Genomic DNA, 20,360 nt, shown 5'->3' on the forward strand with positions numbered 1-20,360 from the left:
CAATTCGCTATAAACAACAATCAGACGGGTGATCAAATATGAAGCTTAACTCGTTTTTTTCTCTGTAGTGTTCTGATAATGGACTGGTAAACATTGATTCATCATTTTATGAGCGTTTTTTGTTGATCACAAACAATCACTTCCAAAGATCTTGACAACAAGTCTAATTTTAGACTGGCCTTTATAGAAAACAAACAAAACAAAAAAAAATGTCACATATTCGCAACCTGACAGAATCACGAGATGCGCGACTAAAAATAGGTGCCTACACTGGAGGCAGCACCACATCTCGAGCCTACTTTGCATAAACAAACTAAAAATTTGAACGATCGTTGCCAAAGCGTGGGATAATCACGTCCGTGTCATCGACTACGGATTTCAATGGTCTATAATTAGACTTGAAGGGACATCAAATTTGCAACACACACAAAACTACAAAAACATTTCCAAGTTGGTGGCTTGATCATGAAAAGCTAGGGGGGATTTCCGTCCCCAAACATTCTAATTTCGCGACTAGGCAATCTTGGCTAATTTTCAACTAACGATTTTTATTGGCGGTTTTATACAATCTCTTACTACACCGAAGTCGTTTTTTACGCTGCTTCTTGAAGCGATTTTTGGAATTCATGCGTTTACAAGTTTGTTTACAAAGAGTTCGGAATTTATGCTCTTTTTTTCAGAGAAGTCGACTTCTAAAATCAAATTGATTTTCAATGACGTTTCACTTTTAACTAATATTTATATTAATTCTGTTTTCTAAATTCAAACGGATTTTGCAATTTTTGTGTTTTTGATTCACTTCTAAAAATTCGAAATTAACGGCTCGCATACTCCGCGTAAAAAGCGATTGCAGTGTATTCTCTCGTAATAAAAACCAGTACAGCTAATGAGGAGGACATATATTTCAGCTCCGACAGTTGGAAATCAGCCAATATTTTGGGAACACTAACGAGACATGGTTGGACGAAAAACTCGGCCAGAGTTTTGGTTGGCCAAGGAGAAAAAAAACGTGCGTCATTGGTGACATTACTATAATTTCTGATAGTATGGATAGTACTTCAAGTAAACTAAACTAACCTCATATTTTTCACCTGAATATCACCGCGAATCGAATGTCTATGAAGGTATATTTCTATATGTTAGAATTTAACCCTTTCCCGCTCATGGTGACTCTAGAGCACCAAGAATTGTAATGACCATACTTCGAAAAAAATAAATTATTTTGAATTCTTTTTTCTACAAAATCTTGCATTTCTAATGTACTTTCAACTTGGCATATCAAATGTCAGCTTGATTCAATGTTTGAACTGTTATCAACTGTTCGGACAGAAAAAAGTCCGAAAAGTACGATAAAAAAAAGTGTGTTTTTAGCAACTGTTTTTCTATAACATTCATTATTCGTTTTTATAATAAAAATAACTTTTACGTAGATCTATTGGTCATTGAGTGTAACGGTCCGTAAAATTATCAATTTTAGTTCTTGTTCACTTGTTCCATGAGTTTTTAAATGGTGCCTCAGAGCACCACTGGGCATACAGGAGACAAAAAAATCGATGGCCTTAAATAAACTATATATCTGATTTCATATTTTGGCTGGCCGTTCTTCTCACTAAGTGGTGATTTCAGAAGGGGATGAATCAGAAGCTGATGAGATGGGAAGCGACATTGAAGACGAAGTCGCTATGTTTGCGATAGATCCATTACCAGATGAAGTTCATGAGTATTTTTCCGAGACAAACAAGGCAGAAGTAGAGACACCAGCAAAACGGGCCAAGAAAGAAATGAAAGTGGGTCTAAAGGCATTGAAAGCGGACCAAAAACGAAAACTTACCATTTCTGGGAATAGCTGCAAGCCAAAATCTAGGTACATGACAACTCAGAGATGAGTAGAGAAGGAGAACTCGGATACGACATGCTCTTCAAAATTCGTCCTTTCATTGATGCAGTGAGAGCCAATTTTCTAACCTAGAAAATTCCTTACTCCATAAAAAAAAATCATCGAGTAGTCATAAACTAAGTTTTTTTTTCGAAAACTACGTTGTTAACATTATTTTCTATAGTCTTTGAATAAATACTTCAAAAATTCTCAGAAATTTTTTTTTCGTGTTTTTAAAAAAAAGTCCTTGCTGTGCTCATAGGTGCTCTGGAGCACCATTTCAAAATTCGCTTTTTTCTTCAAAATTCAATGTTTTACAGTGATTTCAACTACCCTGCAAAGTATTTTGCCTAAATTGACCCGGAAAGCATTTTTAAATCATGAAAAACCTCATGAGCGGGAGAGGGTTAAGTCATTTTTATTTCATCAATGCACACAGTTCCTATGGCTGCAAAAATGTGAATTATTTTGACCCAAGAAATTTATTTTAGAGCCTCAGTATCTTGAGTAAAGATGTTCCATTAATTATTCTCCATGTTATATAAGTTTTAATTTTGCTATTCATCCACTTAACAGTGAAAAAAGAATTTTACTTTTCCCATTTTGGAATACAAAGATCCACTTTATTCGGCAAAGTTATAACACATCTTGAAAGAAACAACTTTGTTGAAGAGATCATATTTTAATCTACCCATTCAAATAAACTTTTATGGAGTTTTCTATAGATCACCCCAAATAATCAATTGTTTTCAATTTAACTTTTTAAATTGATTTTCTACAATTTTTCAATGTTCTACAACACTGTTTGCTATAATTAAACAAACAATTTCTTCTCAGGAAGCTTATTTTCATCTCTCATATTTCCGGAATGATTTTCGATTAGGGCGCAACTGACAAAAGATACATTTTGTGAGTTGCGCCCTAATCGCGGATCACTCCGGATTTCTTTAACCATCGACGATTTACTTAAATTTACTTGAACTTCTCTTAAATAATGTACTAATTTACATTAAATATTTTCAACTCAAAACATTGCTTTTGGAGCCGTGGTGTCTCCAGCACAGTTATTTTTAAATTATTCTTCTTTTTATAAGTTACAATTTTATGATTTATGTATCTAAAGGTGAGAAACAAATTTTATTTTTCTCATTTTTGCAGATAAAAACTCCCTTTACCGAGTAAATTTGTAGCACATTTTATAAGAAACAACTTGTCGAAGACACCACACATCTACCTGCCAATTAAAATGAACTACTGTAAAGTTTGCTTTAGAATGCCCTTTAAAATTATTCTTTGACGTAGGACTACGTCTTTGTTTTCTATACAAGAGTACATCTTGTAAATTAGAAAATGAAATGTTGCAAATGTTGCGTCAGATTTCCAACGATTATAGCAAGCGAACGATTTAATGCATCGTAGTCATTTATGTGTCCAGATAAAATGTGGGAATTGTTTGAAATTATGTCCAGAAGCCAAATTTAGGGGGAAATTTGAACTTTCGAGAAAAACTTTCTTCTACAAAGTTGTTACATATGATAAAGTGCTTATTGAAAAATTATCAAAAATTAAGGTGACCAAAATATTCGATGCAATCAAGTATCTAACTTTTTAATCTTTGTAGATAGAAGAAAAACTTGTACTACAATGTTACAGCTCCAATAATTTTAAGTAACTTTGTGAAAAAAAAGTTTTTCTCTACCTTTGAAAATAAACCGGTTTTTATTGAAAAAACACATTTTTTCACTCTAACTTCTTCATTTCAAGTTTCACCTTAAAACTGTCTTTGAACGACTTTTAGAGAAACAATTTGCAATGCTGATACCGTAAATATCCCAATTCTACTCAAAGTTATTAATGTTTTTCTTAAAAAAACATGCGTTTTTCATTTGTTTGTCATTCTTGTTGGGGCAAACATAAAAAAATATTTCTTGGTGTCATTTTGAAGGGCATACTTGACTCTATAAATGGAGGAATTTTTAAAAATATGTAATTTTTTGAATTTGAGTAAATTCAATTTAAAAACATGAAAAAAAAATCAATAATTTTATGTATTACGCATATAAAAGCACGCAGATTTTTCTTCTGGTATTTTTTTACAACTAGAAGTAATTACCTTTAATTTAATTCAAAAAGATCAAAAATCGATAAACTGGTTCAATAATTATGATTTTTTTTGAAATAAAATACATCGGATATAGCCATTTGATTATGGTCACCCTATTTCGGAGCTAGTCCCTCTAACAATCCAACGAAAAAGTACGGGTTTGATTATTTGACATGACCATGAAAAAAACGACTGTGTTCGATGTACGGTATCGAAGGTCTTCGTCAGTGGTTTTCTTCGGCCCCCTTTTGCATAAGATTGCTGCAGAAAAACTGCAGACGAAATCCACTAACGAAGACGTTTGATACCCTATTTAATTTAAAAAAATCACTTTTGAACCAGTTGATCGATTTTCAATCTTTTTGGATCAAATTAAAGGTAATTATTTCTAGTTATAAGAAAAAATACCAGAAAAATAAATCTGCGTGCTTTTATATGCGTAATACACTAAGATCGCTTTTTACGCGTTTTTTTTACGTGGGTTTTTTACGCGGCTTTTTCAACGCGGATTCAGGAATTCACGCGGTTTTTTTACGCGGATTCCGGAATTTACGCGGTATTTTTTATTTTTTATTTTTTTACATGTGATGGAAAACTAAACATTTGTATAAAAATGCCACTGAAGCACAATATCTCCATTGTACAATTAATTGTAGAATTGAATTTTTGAGCTTCTAACCAGAATTGTGAGATTCTGTTAAAAACTCATAGAACCATAAAATTCTTTTGACGTAGGACTACGTTTTCATTTCCTTCATTATAGAGACTTTCAGTCTTTGGACTGGTTCGTCTCTTTGGGACTACGTCTAACCGCACTGTATCGAGAATCGAGACACATTCTGCGAAAAACCAAGGTGTGACGTTGAAATGAAAGATTTCAAATGGTAATACTGCTGTAACCACATGATGGATTACAATAATCAATATGTCGTTGGATTGATAAAATGATGGACAATTTTGCGAATCTTCAGTTATCGTTATCACCTCATTGTTAAACAGTGAAAATTTCTTAAAAGTTAGGCCTCTGTCAGGCTGAACGCCAACGCGAGCGATCGGGCAAGATTTTTGCCGTAGGTTAATGAGCAGCTCTACTTACGGCTGTTTATTTGCCTACGGCAAGATCCCCTCGCCCGATCGCTCGCGTTGGCATTCAACATGGCAGAGGCCTTAAGATATGTGTCCTTAAGATATGTGTGACTATGATTCGAATACTTCCTAGCCAGGCAAAGATTTGTGCATGTCAAGATAGTATTTATTTCAGCTTGAAAGCGGTGGGCCGTTGTCCGATTGGAATTGATATATTGTTTCCTGATCCCGTAACCCCATTTCCTGTTAACTTGTCCATTTTGATGCCACCTGAATAAAACAGGAGTGTTCCTGGTCGAGTGTTGGGACCTTCTTCTTCCATCATTTTGAAGAGAACATTAAAGTTAGTCTTAGTTAGTCTCAATTATGTTACTAAGGTGTTCTGTTGAAAATATCGTTGATCCGTGAATGTCCCTTAAGTTACTCTTCCTGGAAACACGTTCAACACGTTTGAGCCTGAGAGCCATTTTTTCCGACTAAAGATTCACATTCTGATGCAAGGGTAGGAGATATGAAAGAGCTTTCAAGGCTTTGGATGTTTCGTTGGCTATCACTCCAGTTGTTGATTAGCATGCCAGTCGATGTAGTTCACCTAGCGTACTCTAATGCGAAGTCTTACAACACCGGATTCTCTTTTTGCACGGTCTTTTTTACACGGATTGCTTCCCTCCATTACTCAGAAACGGTATAAGATTTTTGGTGCAAATACTCAAAATTAAAATATTGCATTTTGGTCTCTAGATTGACCACTATCGTAATCTAACGAGGTTCAAACATTTTAGGACGATTTTCTTCGTTAGATTTGCAACTCGAAAAAGTCTTTTTTTACGCGGGTTCATACAAATTTGGAACGCATCCTTCGTGCAAAAAAAAAAGAATCGGGTGTATTGCTATATTCAGGGCATGCATTATTACATATATTGCAAGCATCGCTCCTCCCGTGGTACAAATAGTTTACTTGAATTTCTCCCAGCTGAACTTCACATCAGATGACGTTCAGAAGGTATTAACCAGTCTCGATGCAACCAAGAGTCCTGGACTAAATGGTATCACACCGCTCTTCATGAAACACTGTACGCGCTGACCTTTGCTTCCGATATCCTGTATATTTATTCGTTCTTTGTTGCGAAAGCGTTTAATACTAATCAGTGAGACCTTCGAAACGCTGGTTTATGGAGCACTGTATGATGCTGTTTGACCCTCAGGGCTACTAGCGAACTTGGAATAAAATAATAGTGACTTCAGTTCTTTTTTTTTTCATTAAAATAGTGACCAAATGGAAACTAAATAGTAACCAAAAAGTAAACAAAACAGAGTTTTAAAATTTTTCGTAAACCATAAATGGATTAAATTTCATTTGAAATTTTATATTTTCGAAAATCCACTTTTTCAAAACTTATTCTCTGTCCAGTTGGCTCCTAAAAATATATTTCTCGATACATGATATTTGTAGGAAATTTTCCTGGAAAAACTCTCTTGAAGACCGTACGGCGCTACGATGCTTGTAGAAAAAGTTATTCACCCCAAACTGATTGAATGTCTGACGACGCTCATCATTGATTTTTTCCAGCAACACTGCTACAGCATGTTGCTCAGGGGCGACTCGTGGCTTTTGAATCTACCTGTTCAACTACCAATTCTGAAAATCGCAATTTGAGGAAGTAATCACAATCATGTCCGCGTAATCACGCAAGTTATTCTAGTCGTTACTATTTGAAAGTGAAACTAAAAACCAATAAAATATTGATATAAATTTGCGTCTGAAACATATTTTTTGCCTGACGTCCCCATGTACAATGCACAGGTTGCACCTATGGACAAGTCGCCCCTGATGTTGCTATTGCAAACTTGCTTAAGGATGAGAGATAATTTCGCGTGTAAGTTAGCAAAGTGTAATTTGTTGCTCATAGTTTTTTCGGAGAAGCCTCCAAGATAAATTTTACACGATATCATTTCTTACCGCATGATTGAATTTGCAACAGCAGCATGCTGCAGCAGTGTTGCTAGTTACAGGGTGGCCACTCAAAATCGATTTTCGATTTCCCGGTTTTTTCCCGGTTTTCCCGATGAAATTAATCAAAATTTCCCGGTGTTTTAATTAAAAAAAAAACTATGAGATAAACATCAATTTTCACATGTTTATTTATGTCCTTGCAAAAATAGTGACATGAAACAATGAAAAATATTTCTCCTTCTCTGCTTTTAGTTGTTGGCGACTTTAGCAAGTATCTTCATAGAGACCTCGTGCCCAATTTTCACTCTTTTTATTTCCAAGTCGTTGACAATCTTCGCCTTCTCGTGCTTTTTTGATTCCTTCTGCTTTTACTCTCTGTCAACCTGCTCTTGAGCTTACAATGCTTCTGAATAAGGGTGTAAATAAATTAAGCCATCGCACTTCGTTTTGCGTTAGGGCTTAGAAGTTATTTTTCCTCGAAAAAAGTTCTCATGCAAAATTTGATCTCAGACTTTGGGAAGAAGAGCCTCAGAGTGACAAATAAAAATATGCACATGAAATTGTCATAATCATTTTTTTTTTATGACAAATATCTTAGAAATCCACAAAACTTCGAGGTCTGTTATTTCGAACCAATTTTTTTCTCGAAAACTTCGACCCTGGGACTTTTGAGCTGGGCCCAATGGCATGTATGAGAGATTTCTCAGACCCGTAAAATAAATTCAACCGACACTTTGAATAAACAATTTGAAAAAAAAAAATCAAATCAATCAGAGAATGGTGTTACTTTTTCTGGTAATTTGCATGCAAACCATGGAAATTCCGAAATCCACAAAAGAAACGAGTGAAAAATCACAGCAACAACTGTATAAAACGCAATTTGTATGTATTTCTGAACAAAATCATGACAGTTTTTCAGGAATTTAATGAATATGAGCTCCTTTTTCAAAACAGTATACATCACATACTAACAAAATCGTCTTGAAAATTTCTTCCAAATCAAAAAATGCTTATGTTTTTTAATTTATTTTGCATTGAAATGCAGACTAATTGATATGTCCCATTGTTAAATCTAATTGGAAATCGTTACGTTTCAAATTTTTAGGGCAAAATACCACATTTACGATTTAAAAAAAATACTTTTTTCTAAATATCTGACATGACATTTTAATTCAAAAGCTCTGAAATAATTTTCCTTCTTTTTGCGTAGCTGATGTTTGGTTTTGCTATAGAAAAAAATGAGGAATATTTTACAAACAGCTCTTCAAGTCAATAGGACGAACACAGAATAAAAAAACAACTTATTTTAATTCTGCAAAAAAAAAAACGCAAAAAGACGTATAGAGTTTGTGGAAATTTTTGATACACATTCTCTTTTAGATATGTCACTTGAAATGCAAAAATAATGCTCTTTCATAAAAATGCAAATCAAAACACCTACAATATAAATGTCCTGCTTGTGGTTAAAATCATATTAAAAATCAAGGTTTATTTTTCAACCGGACTTTTTCCGACCTCAGAAGTAGAACCTGGGTAGGTCCGTTCCGACTTGGTCCGATATGAAATCGAGCTTTGATGATTCAGGGTGGCCACTCATTTTACATTTTCGAGTTCCCGCATTTTTCCCGACTTTTTCCCGCATGATTGCAAGAAATTCCCGATTGTCAAAAATGGTAACTAGGTTATGTTCTATCGACGGTTGGACCCTTAAAATTGGAAGTAATAGCGCATATCACTTTTTCCGAATTTGCTCGGGACATTCTACACAAACAGTTGATTAGTTGCATAAAATGCAACTTTTGCCTTTATACAGGTTAAATATAATTTTTGCGATATTCTCTAATTGGCAAATCTTCCATTAAGCAGTCAATAATCGTGTTAGCTATTTCTTCCATTAAGCAGTCAATAATCGTGTTAGCTATTTCGTGCATTCATTATGTTTATCTATCTGTCTTCTTAAAATATGATATAAGCACCGATTTTATTCAACGCATAACAACCTATTAGGAGAACAACAAACAAAACAGCACTTCGCGTACATTTTTTTTTCTCGTTGTTCAAATCATTGGAAAAAGTCCTGGGAAGTTAAGGGTGAACATAAAACTACTTAACCTAAAAGTAAAAAATATTTTGATTGAATTGATTATTTAGGGAACAAAACTTGTGACATGGATTTGTGTTTTTTTTTTCTCAAATTAAAGATAATGTTATTTTACGTTCAGGAAAAATACTGCGCTTTACCTGTATTTCGTTCATCACGCGTTGCATAGATTCAAAACTTTTCACAAGTGAATTCACAACATTTTCAGCATTTTGATTTGCTAGTCCAACAAAGTTGCATCTCTCTGGTCATCTGCAAGATGTTGATCTTCAACTTGTTTACATCCAACGCTCAAAATGATCAAGCTGATAAAAAAATGATATTGGGTACTAACATTTCAAAATAAGTGATTTCGAAACTTAAAAAATAACCTGGGAATCAGAAAAAAGATCTTAAATCATTGTTTTTCAAATTAAAAGTCTTTTACTGCACGAACATGTCTTGCAGAACCGTTGAAAAGGAAACAAATTCGTGTTCAAATAATCAACGTTGTAACATTTGGCAACTTAGAATTAAAAAAATAAGCTTTTTGATATCTTCAATCAATTTTTTAAATACAATCCTGCAGACACTAACAGTCTTTTTCGAGCCGAGACACGAACCTACGACGACTGACTAGTTAGGCCAGCATCGTACCCTAAAATCAGTTGCAAAACAAAAAGCATGTAAAAAGTCGTATGCAACAACAAATAAAATAAATAAACGATTATGCTGTTTTCTGATTTGATTTTCTGATTGTATTTACATCAAAAATAGTTTTTTTACAGTCAAATTGTGTGATTTAAAGAAAAATACGAATTTGAAAAATGTACAAAAATTAGTTTTTCAAAAAATTCCAAAATAATGTTTGCTCTATTTTGTGGCAAGTTTGTAATGTTTTTTCAATTACTTGCTCCGCAGCAAGTTCGTCCCTAACCCAAAATCCCACCAGCATTGAGTTTCTAAGCGGAAATAGTAGCTAGTTTCGCTAGAGTTCGCCAAATATTCCTTCAAAACGACTAGCTGAAATAAAAATCTATTTGAGAAACTGGTGAATCAGAACTGTGTGCCACTTTTTTATCCTCAATTTGTTTATTCAATTAACTACTAATAACTAGTGATGTTAGTAAGATTTTACAGTGAAACTTATTTTATATTGCTCTTAGAAAATGAAAGTTTCTATTGTACCTATGAGAATTAATGATTGATTCTCTCACTAAAAATGTTTTCTCGATATACTGGCAACCTCCATTCCCAGACTCCGGACCGATTTTCTACCTCGGTTTCAATTCGCTTTACCATCTTGAGATGTACCACAGAGGCCATTCAATTTTTTTAGATAACAACAGATTTCGACGTTTTAAGCTATTCTAAGACATTTGGTGTCAACATTTATTTAATTTGAAAAGCAGTACTGATAAAAGTAGTCAGCTGGTCAGCGGGTCAAAAAAAGTAAGTTTAGTGACTTTTTGGTTGAAAAATTGACTGCTGAAGAAAAATGTGACTTTTAAGGGACCAACTTGAAGTCCTGCACTTACAACTTCTCCATCATTTGTTATTGCATCATACACAATTCTTTGAAAAAATCCTGGTAACAAAATCCCGATTAAATAAAAAAAAATTCCGACTTTTTACCGCATTTTTCCCGATGTAATTCAATTCCCGACTTTTTCCCGCATTTCCCGTTTTCCTGATTGAGTGGCCACCCTGAAGATTCCAGTCCTATCTGACTTTTGGTCGGACTCCAATGTTGAACAGTATTCACAAGAACTTTCAATGCGCCTTCCGCGACGCTGATTGTGTCGTTTACGATGCTTTGGGCAATCAAATTTTTTTTCCAGCTGGTTTAAACCTGAGTAGTCTTTGTGCACATAAGAAGGGGCTTGGATATGCAAGATGAGAACGTACGACCATTTTCCTGACAAAATATGTTACGGAACAGCAAAACATGTTTATTTGTCTGATCAAGCTTGATTTTATTCAACGCTACGAGAACTACGAAGCCGCTGCTGACTTTGGCTGAAGTTAACAACCAGCATTTCCATAACTGGCAGAATTATGCCTATTAGGTCATCATGCAAAAATATACAGGATTTCACCGCAGGCATGCAGGATCTTGATTTTTCCGGCGTGAAGCCTAATTTCCCGGTTTTCCCGTCTTTTTCCCCCGACGATTTGAAATTCCCGATTTTTTCTCGCTTTTCCCGTTTTTTTCCGATAGAGTGGTCACCCTGTACTAGTAAAATTCAAAGGTGAGCCGTTCGACAGATATTCAATCAGTCTGGGGTGAATATCTTTTTCCACAAGCAAGGTAGCGCCTTGCGGTCTTCAGAATAGGAAAATTTCCTATAAATATCATGTATTGATATATTTTTAGGAGTCAACTGGACATCTCTATAGAAAAAGTTTCAAAAAAGTGGTTTTTCCCATATAAAATCGTATGGAAACTTTAAAAATCGGGCGCAAAAATATAGTTCCACCGATCGATCTGAAAAGTTACACAGTTGTTATAGGACCCATAAGGAACACAAAAAATTGCATGGGAGCGAAAAAATAACACCATCGCTTTTTTCTCATATAACCGTGTCCCAGTCTAATATCTATTGGATCTGTCCGCAATATTTTGACATCTAACGTTCCGATTCTTCCAGATAAAGAGGCTCGATAGAGAGATTATAATAATTTTACGCCTCGCTGTTCATGAGTTCATTGTTTCTGATGAGAAACTATTTTTCCTGGAGTGTGGCTACTACACAAAACAATCGATTGTGGGCAGCAGCAGGAGACAATATTTCAGAGTTCCAAAGGAGTGTTTCTCGATTCCAGGGTACAGTTTTAGTGATAGTTTCGGGAGCAAGTTGCAAGCAAAGTAAGCTTCCACTGATTTTCATCTACAAAAACGCCAAAGTCAATGCTGTTTATTATAAAACGGAAGTTTCGGAAAAAATGTTTTCCCGCGTGTCTTCGAAACGCTTTAGACCACTTTTTGTCTAGTCGAACATGATGTCAAAGTTTGCTGATTACAAAATCTCCAACTTGGGACAGGTTAAAGCGGTTATCCAGAAATCTGGGAATCCGTGCGTGCTACTTTCAATAACAAAAATGATCAGAAATTAAATGGGTGATATTCACATATCTGCCGTTCTACACATAGTTGTCCCATGTTACTTCTAGTCGATTTTCGTTTTATCACAAACGAGTCAATTTTCATGTATATTTTTGAATTTAAAAAAAAAACTAATATTGTTTGTTCCGAAAATCTGCAAAAACATCGATGATTTTCCACGCATATTTGTTCCACATGATATTTTCTAATCAAATTCGTCTCACTCAACACTAATTTGTAAATTAACTAATTGAAAAGAGCTGCACTATAGAGTTCTCCTTACTGGCTGCATTTCGAATCTACAGAAATTCGGTACAAGGAATCTTTTTGCTTGATCATTAAATGCGTCACTCAAAGCTTAACATCGCCTAAATATGATAGGAATGTGCAATCTTCAAAAACCACATCCCTTTCAAATGATAGGTCATCTAATACTTACTCAATTGACTGAACATTAGGGTGTCCCAAAAAATCGATGTTGAAAAAAATCAAGGTGCTCAGCCCTAAATTGAAAGATAATGTTATTTATAGCATTTTTGTAGAACATTTCGACTTTCTAAAAAAATGTTTTCAGGTTGCCCAAACATTAATCAAAAAATGACTTTTTAAAGCTAAAAACCCACTTTTTTGCACTTTTTTCAATTCTTTCCGGTTCCTACATTTTTTCGTACATTTTTTTATTTTTGTGGGGTTGTTTTTGAATATTTCGCCTGGTTTGGTTCAGCATTGTATTCAGTTTTTTGACTCCCAGAGCCCATTAAAACATCACAAAAAATTTATTTTTCTAATAATTTTTAGATAAAACCCTTCAAAACACATATAAAAAAAATTGAGTAAGAACTGAAATTTTCATTGCAAAGCGGACCTACCACGAAAATTTACATGAAAAAAGATGCTTAATATCTTATCGGGGAGCTGAGATATTAGCCTTTTTCTATGTGATGGAAAACTATGCATTTTAACAAATATGTTAAATAACTGTTTTATTTTGGGAGATAAAAAGTAACAATTTTCAGAAAACAAATACATTTTTGGATGGCTGATAACTTAGTAGAAGGTTTCAAAATTTGGAAAAATCTGCGAAAAAAGTTAGAACGAAAATTGTGATTTTTAGTGCCTTCTAACAGAAAACTCAATGTTGCACGTAATATGTAGGAGATAGAAACATGATTTCCTCTGTAAAGTTTCTTGTTTTAAGATAACCTAAAACATTGTCGAAGACACCTTGCGTCTATCTTATTCTGGATGAAAGGTAAATTTGTTATATCACTCATTGGTGGATTGATCACCCATCTTTCTACATTAAAAGATGCATTTTTGAATATCCTGAAACTTCTTCAAACATACCTCATGGCTATATTCAACATTTTATTCACTATTTAGTAAATTATATAAATATGCACAAACGGCAAAATAAAACACTGTGCAATGGAGCTATTGAGCTTTAGTGGCATTTTTGACAAAATGCATAGTTTTCCATCACATGTAAAAACGTCGATAACTCAGCCCCCCGATAAGATATCAAGGATCTTGTTTCATTTATATTTTCGTCTTGAATTCCACTTTGCAGTAAAAATTTCAGTTCTTGATCAAAAATAAATTTTATGTTGTTTGAAGGGTTTTATCTGAAAATTATAAGGAAAATTCACTTTTTCGTGATGTTCAGTGGGCTCTGTGAGTCGAATAATGAAATGCGATGCTGAACCAAACCATGCAAAATATTCAAAAACCACCCCACAACAATAAAAAAATATATGGAAAAATTTAGGAATCGAACAGATTTGAAAAAAGTGCAGAGTGGTTTTGTTTGGACAACCTGAAAAAGACCTTTTAGAAAGTCAAAATGATCTACAAAAATGGTATAAATAACATTATCTTTCAACTAAGGGCTGAGCACCTTGACTTTTTCAACATTGTTTTTTTTTGGGACAGCCTACTGAACTTGACTGTCTCCAACTGTGATTCCTAGAAAATTGAACAGACTAGTTTCTTCGGTACGTACAACAGTACCCATTATTGCAGTTGTCATGTTGGCGCAATGCGCAAAAGTATTGTAAAACTTTGAAATCGTTTTTCTCGTTTGCTTGATCTGGAGCATGGGACTAATATGCGTAGAACGGGATATATCATTATGAAATTTCGAAATGGTATCCGGGGAACGGGAATTGAGAGCCAAACACGACTATGCATAATATAAACACGAAATTTTTTAATCCTCTTGAATCAGGGGGAACAGTTGATTTTAGACAAAGAAATCAAACTACTTACGTAATTTCACGCACAACACTGATTAGAGACGCGAGTAGCTTATAGAATGAACCTCTACATTCCTTTGCAGCTCTTAGACAATTCGTTCCTAACTATTCTGCACTGTTCACTTCAATGAGATTCGAAAACATTGCGGGGCATGAATCTTCTATGATGGAAAAGTTTACTAAAGGACCTTATGGAACAAACTGTCCAAATATTCAGTAAATGAAAAGCAAGCTTTCTCAAGTATGTTGCAAAACAACAATAGTTAATTTACTCATTTGAAGCTAAAAAAGTGACTTTATTGATTATTTTGTCGGGAAATAGTGACTTTAGCTACTTTTTAACGTGAATAGTGATTTTTTAGTGACTAGGTTCAAAATAGTGTTAAAGTCACTAAAAAATGACTCGCTACAAGCCTTGGACCCTTGCTTTCGGAATTTCACTAACACGCAATCAAGTTGACTCCACCTACATTGACTTTGCCAAAGCATTCGCTAGTTACTGGTTGAATGGATCCGTTCGTACTCAACCAATAGATGCGCTTTCGTGAAGTTACATTCAACTTGTTTGGAGTCTTTTTCATCACCTCGGATGTTCCACTAGGCAGTGTTCTGGGGTCACTGATCTTCGTATTATTCGTTGATGATTTGTGTCCACGCATATCATCCTTCGAGAAGTTGTTTGCGGATGACCTAAAAGTGTACAGGATCATCACTTGCATTCTCGATTGTTTGCCTCTCCAACGTGATACACGCTATGTTTAGAGAAGGTTATTATACAAAGTCAATGTACCTAAAATGTTTCTCCGTAGGGTCATAGTTTCAGCCCTCTAGTTTCAAAATATGAATACCCGAAAATATTTCATCGGTGAAAATTTGTTTTTTCCTCAATTTTCATTTTATATTTACCAAAATTACACATTCTGATTTTTGAAAAAATCTGGGAACCAGGTATTCAAAATCAGAATACAACTTTTTTTTTCGCTTAAAATTACTGAGATTTTCGTGTAAAAACATTCTTTCTACGTTAATCCAGCTTAAAATGAGATCAAAAACACTTCATTTAATATTGTTTATTCTTCATCTTTTACGGCTCAATATTGAAAACCAAGTCTTCCGATGCGCATAAATGTTATTTAGTGTGCGTAGCAATTGCCATGGTGATAAAACGATTTGAAGACTTTTCATCATCAAAGTAAGCAAGTATTTGTATTATTACATTTAAAAATAGTTATTTATAATGTGGTGAATAGTAAGTCCTTTTCGGATATGTAGCTTGTAATTAAAAACATTATTTACCCAACTAGATCAGTTTTATCCTTCATTACACTTAAAAACCTTTGCAGTTAAATTTGTTTTTGTGCGAAATTTATTTTGTGCGACTTTTCGTCTGCGTTTTTTTTTATTTGTGCGACTGTTTTTGTGCGATTTTTTTTGTGCGGTATATGAAAAAGGACCACATCCGATACGATTTTTTTCGATCCTTGAAATGAATTTCAACGCATTACATAAGCATTGCGTCAGCAATTTGCTATTCGAGCAAGTTTTACGTAGGAAAATCCCTGTATTTTTAGCCTACGAAGTACAGCGGTTAGAAAAAATACTATGTTTAAAAAAGTTACGTTAATCAACTAGATGTTTTAAAACATGTTCTTATAGATATTCAGAATCAGAATCATCAAGTTTCGGGTTCGTTTTTAAATGAGATTTTTTATGTGGTCCCTGTTCACCGCATAAAAAAGTGATTTTTTCATAATGTTGCAGAAACATTGTTTTATTGTGAAGTTTCAAATGATTTTTTTGTGCGGTTTCTATCTCTCGCACAAAAACAGGTTTAACTGTAATAATAATAGCTCAAACATAAAATGATAGAAGCTGAAATATATTGATACAGCAAAAAAATGAACTTTAGAATGTGACTAATGTCGTATGCTGAAACAGCAGCACATATTTTAGGTTTGTAGTTCAAATAGTCTTCTTGCATTTCATAAATTTCCTTGTGAAGAGCTTCGGTCGTTTGCTCTGAGTATTTCGATCATATGATCGCTTGCAGAACTCTGGCTCATGAAATTTCGGGATGTGAAATTTTGGTGTCCGTCATATTTTTGAAGGACAAACCTAACGAGAATTTATAAAAAAAAACAAAATTCAAGACAGTTAATTATCATGAAATTACCTTTAGAAAACCTGTACCCCATATTGTAGCAACTGCCACAAAACACTTTAAAATAGATGATATAATTTTAGTATAATTTGTTGAAAAGTCTTTGTTTGACCTGCTTCAGACTTTGTTCAACGCGTTCAAGTTGTTTGGCCGTTTTGAAGCACAAAATGCACACTTTTTCGCGGTTTTCTTCGTGACCATACATTTTGAGTATTGCTATTCAACTGAGTGAAAAGCCTAATATGCAGTTGAAATTTTTTTTTTTTTAAATTGTTTTATCACCATGGCAATTGCTACGCACACTAAATAAAATTTATGCGCATCGGAAGACTTGGTTTTCAATATTGAGCCGAAAAAAAAGATGAAAAATAAACATAACTAAATGAAGTGTTTTTGATCTCATTTTAAGCTGGATTAACGTAAAAAGGATGTTTTTACACGAAAATTTCAGTAATTTTAAGCGGAAAAAAATGTTGTACTCAGATATTTGATACCTAGTTCCTAGATTTTTTTTAAAAATCAAAATGTGTAATTTTGTTAAATATAAAATGAAAAATCGAGGAAAAAACAAATTTTCACCGATGAAATATTTTCGGGTGTTCATATTTTGAAACTAGAGGGCTAAAACTATGATCCTACGGAGAAACATTTTAGGTACATTGACTTTGTATAAAAACCTTCTTCAAACATAGCGTGTGATATAGACTATCCACTGTAACAGTGATGTGAAAGAAAGGAATAAGAGTGGAGAGTTTCGAATCCAATGGATTCTCATTGCATAGTTTTTATTCATGACTCCTAATCCCCTAGACAGAGCGGTCTTGAGGATTCTTTTTTCAAAATTCTCTATAAAGAACACCTACGATTCCAATGTAAGGAATCCTAGAGGTGTTCCTCTGGATTGTTTGCTTTTGAGATTGTATACTTCAGATGGTCGTTCCAATTGAGTTTGAGCTCCAACTGTGTTCTTTCCAGCTCAAGAATTGCAATATTATACGTCCTGTCATCATCATTTCTCTGCTTTTGCTGATTTTGTCATATTCGTATTTTTTTTATTAATATTACCGAAGGCAGAGTTATTCTGAACATAATACGGTCTGACAATTTTAGTACGACATGGCAGAGCGTCTGTCTGATCAATACGTCCTAAGTCGGATAGCTTCAAAAAAGTTCCAGAGGAATGGAGTCATATCAGAATGGTCTGGTTAATCAAAACCATGCCAGATGTTTAGTTGGACCGCAGCTGTTCCCATGCCTACAGTGCCAAGAATGTGGAGAGGCGATAACACGTGGAATTTCCTGTGCATGTTTTGGAATTCCTACGTTTTTTTTTTGCTGAGATATGTAACCACAGTCGATAAGATAAATTGTTGACTTCTAGCTGAATCGTTCGCTTTTGCCCAGGTATAGAAACAGGAAAGGCACACAGCCATACAAACATGTGAAGTGTTGTTTTCAATTCGATCATTTGTTCGCAGAATGCGTGACAAACTTGTTTGCCTTTCGGTCGCTCGAGATGAGCGGAAATTTGCACATTATTTGCACAACATCAGAGCACAGATACAAATGCGTTAGAAAGTGGCTTTTGACTTGTCGCCTTCGTCCACCGATCGCAACAGCAGCAGCAAATAACCCGTGTGAGGACGGCATTCGATTGATTTGCAGTTTGCTCCCCCGGTTTTGGTCGGCAAGACCGACGCTAATCCCATCAGTCGCTGTCCCGCAGCGTGTGTCTTGGTGAAAGGAAATATTGCTTTCGAGTTGGATTGCTTCGACAGGGTACACAGCAAAGCTGGTGAAATGTGAGTGGGCGCACTTTCCCACTGTGCACGGTTTAGAATGGTTCAAAGTTATGCTTTAGCCTGTCCCCTATGGAATTGATAACACCCTCTTGGGTATCGGTAATATTTTGTGCCTGAATGCCTAAATATTAGAGCCATCGAAAACCACAATTATACCACGAATTAAAATCAAAACGCTTCATAAAAATACAATGAGACCGTTATGCTTTAAGTTTTTTTCGCATTTTTAGTGACCTTTTCGAAAACCATTAATTGTTCGAAGTTTGAAGAACGTATTGTAGTAATGTTTCTCAAAAAGGGCATTTATAATTTTCTAAAGCAGTTTAACGCACAAAAATAAGTAAAATATATTATTCATTTATCGATTGCATCTCTGTGCTAATCTTCCATCAAACAGTGCCCCGGATAGACCGAAAAGAGCGCATCACCGGAATGCTGTTCACTGCAGCACAGCGAGTGTTACGTCATCCGCCCCAATGGTGTCGAGCGTCACGGCCTTTCGAAAAAAAAGCCACAGCCCACAAACGTAGCTGAGCGCAGTGTTGCAGCGACGAAAGATGCGTTTTCCTCATCCGACTTGGCAGGTTGCTCAAAACACGTCGTATTAGTGCCAGTAGTACTTCCCGTTGCCTTTTGAGGCCGTGCTTTTTTCAGTTCCAACCCGCTTTCGGCTCGCAAACAATCAACGGAAGCATATTGAGTTATGCACCTGAAACAATGCCCAACTACTTCGAGCTTGTCACGACGTGGATGGTATGTATTTTGTTGCACATACAGATAGTACAATAAAGGAATAGGGAAAATATACCCCAGGAAACGAAACAGTACCATTGCACCTTCTTGCTGCACTTTTATTCACCATCACCTGATTACATTTTTTTTCGAAAATTAATTAAATAACAACCTACTTACCAGATCAAAGCGAACGCCAGCTAGTGTTGAAATTCGTTCCTCATCGGTGCTGCTGTTATTGATGGAAAATAACAAACACCGCCCCTTGTTGTTTTGGTTAGCCTTATCAAATGCGCAGATAAGACGTATACAAAATGTATATATTTTAACTTCACTTCCTATGCTGGCAGGTTATTTTCTCGCGCTGCGTCTCCCTCACACTACCGCCGCAGTAGGCGTTTATTGTTGCTGGCCGTCAGTTGGCAGGTTGGATGTTTTTGCACTGAACGACTGCTACGATCGTTTACAACGTTCACAACATTCATTCATGAAAATTAGATGACGATAACCTTGCTCAATAGAGGTGGTCTTGCTGTTCGCTCTCGCGCACGGACTGGCCTATGTGTTTTCTCTTTTTCTTTTCTACCGTTGTCTTGTCTAACTCTCGTAGTATTTTTTATCTATCAGTTTTGTGCAATTTTCAAACTTCGTTCTGTTATCTATTTTACACACACACAAAAAGATCAGAATAATGGACTTCCCTTTTTTCTTATTGCGCTAATTGTTGTTGCTACTCCACACTGTTCGAAATGTGCCAAAATTACATCCAAAGGCAAATCGAGAGCACACTACCACTAACACGCACCTGGCACGGCCTCAATTACCCACACATATTCAAAATTCCTACGAATTACTTCATCGCCTGCCAGCAGCCAGCTCTTCTCTTTCGCATGCCAACAAGAAACGACGATGATGGACGTTCACGAAAACACATTTTTATCACTGGGAAATCATACTTCCGCTGGAAACTCCACTTCACACGGGATCACTGTGAATCGAACTCACGTTCGACGATACTTTCGACAAGAAATTAACACCACAAGTGGCACAGACGGGGATTAATATGTACGCCTATTTGCACGTTGAAGAAAATCACAAAATCGAGTTCACTAGACGGCTGCAAAGTGAGCGAGAAAAAAAGTACCGTACGGTACGCTTGTCTACCTCTACACACGTTGCGTGTCGGTACTCGAATGACGACGGC

The 20,360-nt window shown here is 35.3% G+C and overlaps 1 protein-coding gene across 1 annotated transcript in view; it reads right to left on the reverse strand.

The window, feature by feature from the left end:
• LOC129720741 (probable serine/threonine-protein kinase DDB_G0282963) overlaps positions 1-20,360 on the reverse strand; it is a 137,540-nt gene extending 117,180 nt beyond the window's left edge. The window contains exon 1 of the mRNA XM_055672410.1: positions 19,337-20,360. The gene's annotated coding sequence lies outside the window, so the exon portion shown is untranslated. The remainder of the gene's footprint in view (positions 1-19,336) is intronic.

The sequence above is a fragment of the Wyeomyia smithii genome, chromosome 2 (assembly GCF_029784165.1).
Source record: "Wyeomyia smithii strain HCP4-BCI-WySm-NY-G18 chromosome 2, ASM2978416v1, whole genome shotgun sequence".
Classification (NCBI taxonomy): Eukaryota; Metazoa; Arthropoda; class Insecta; order Diptera; family Culicidae; genus Wyeomyia; species Wyeomyia smithii.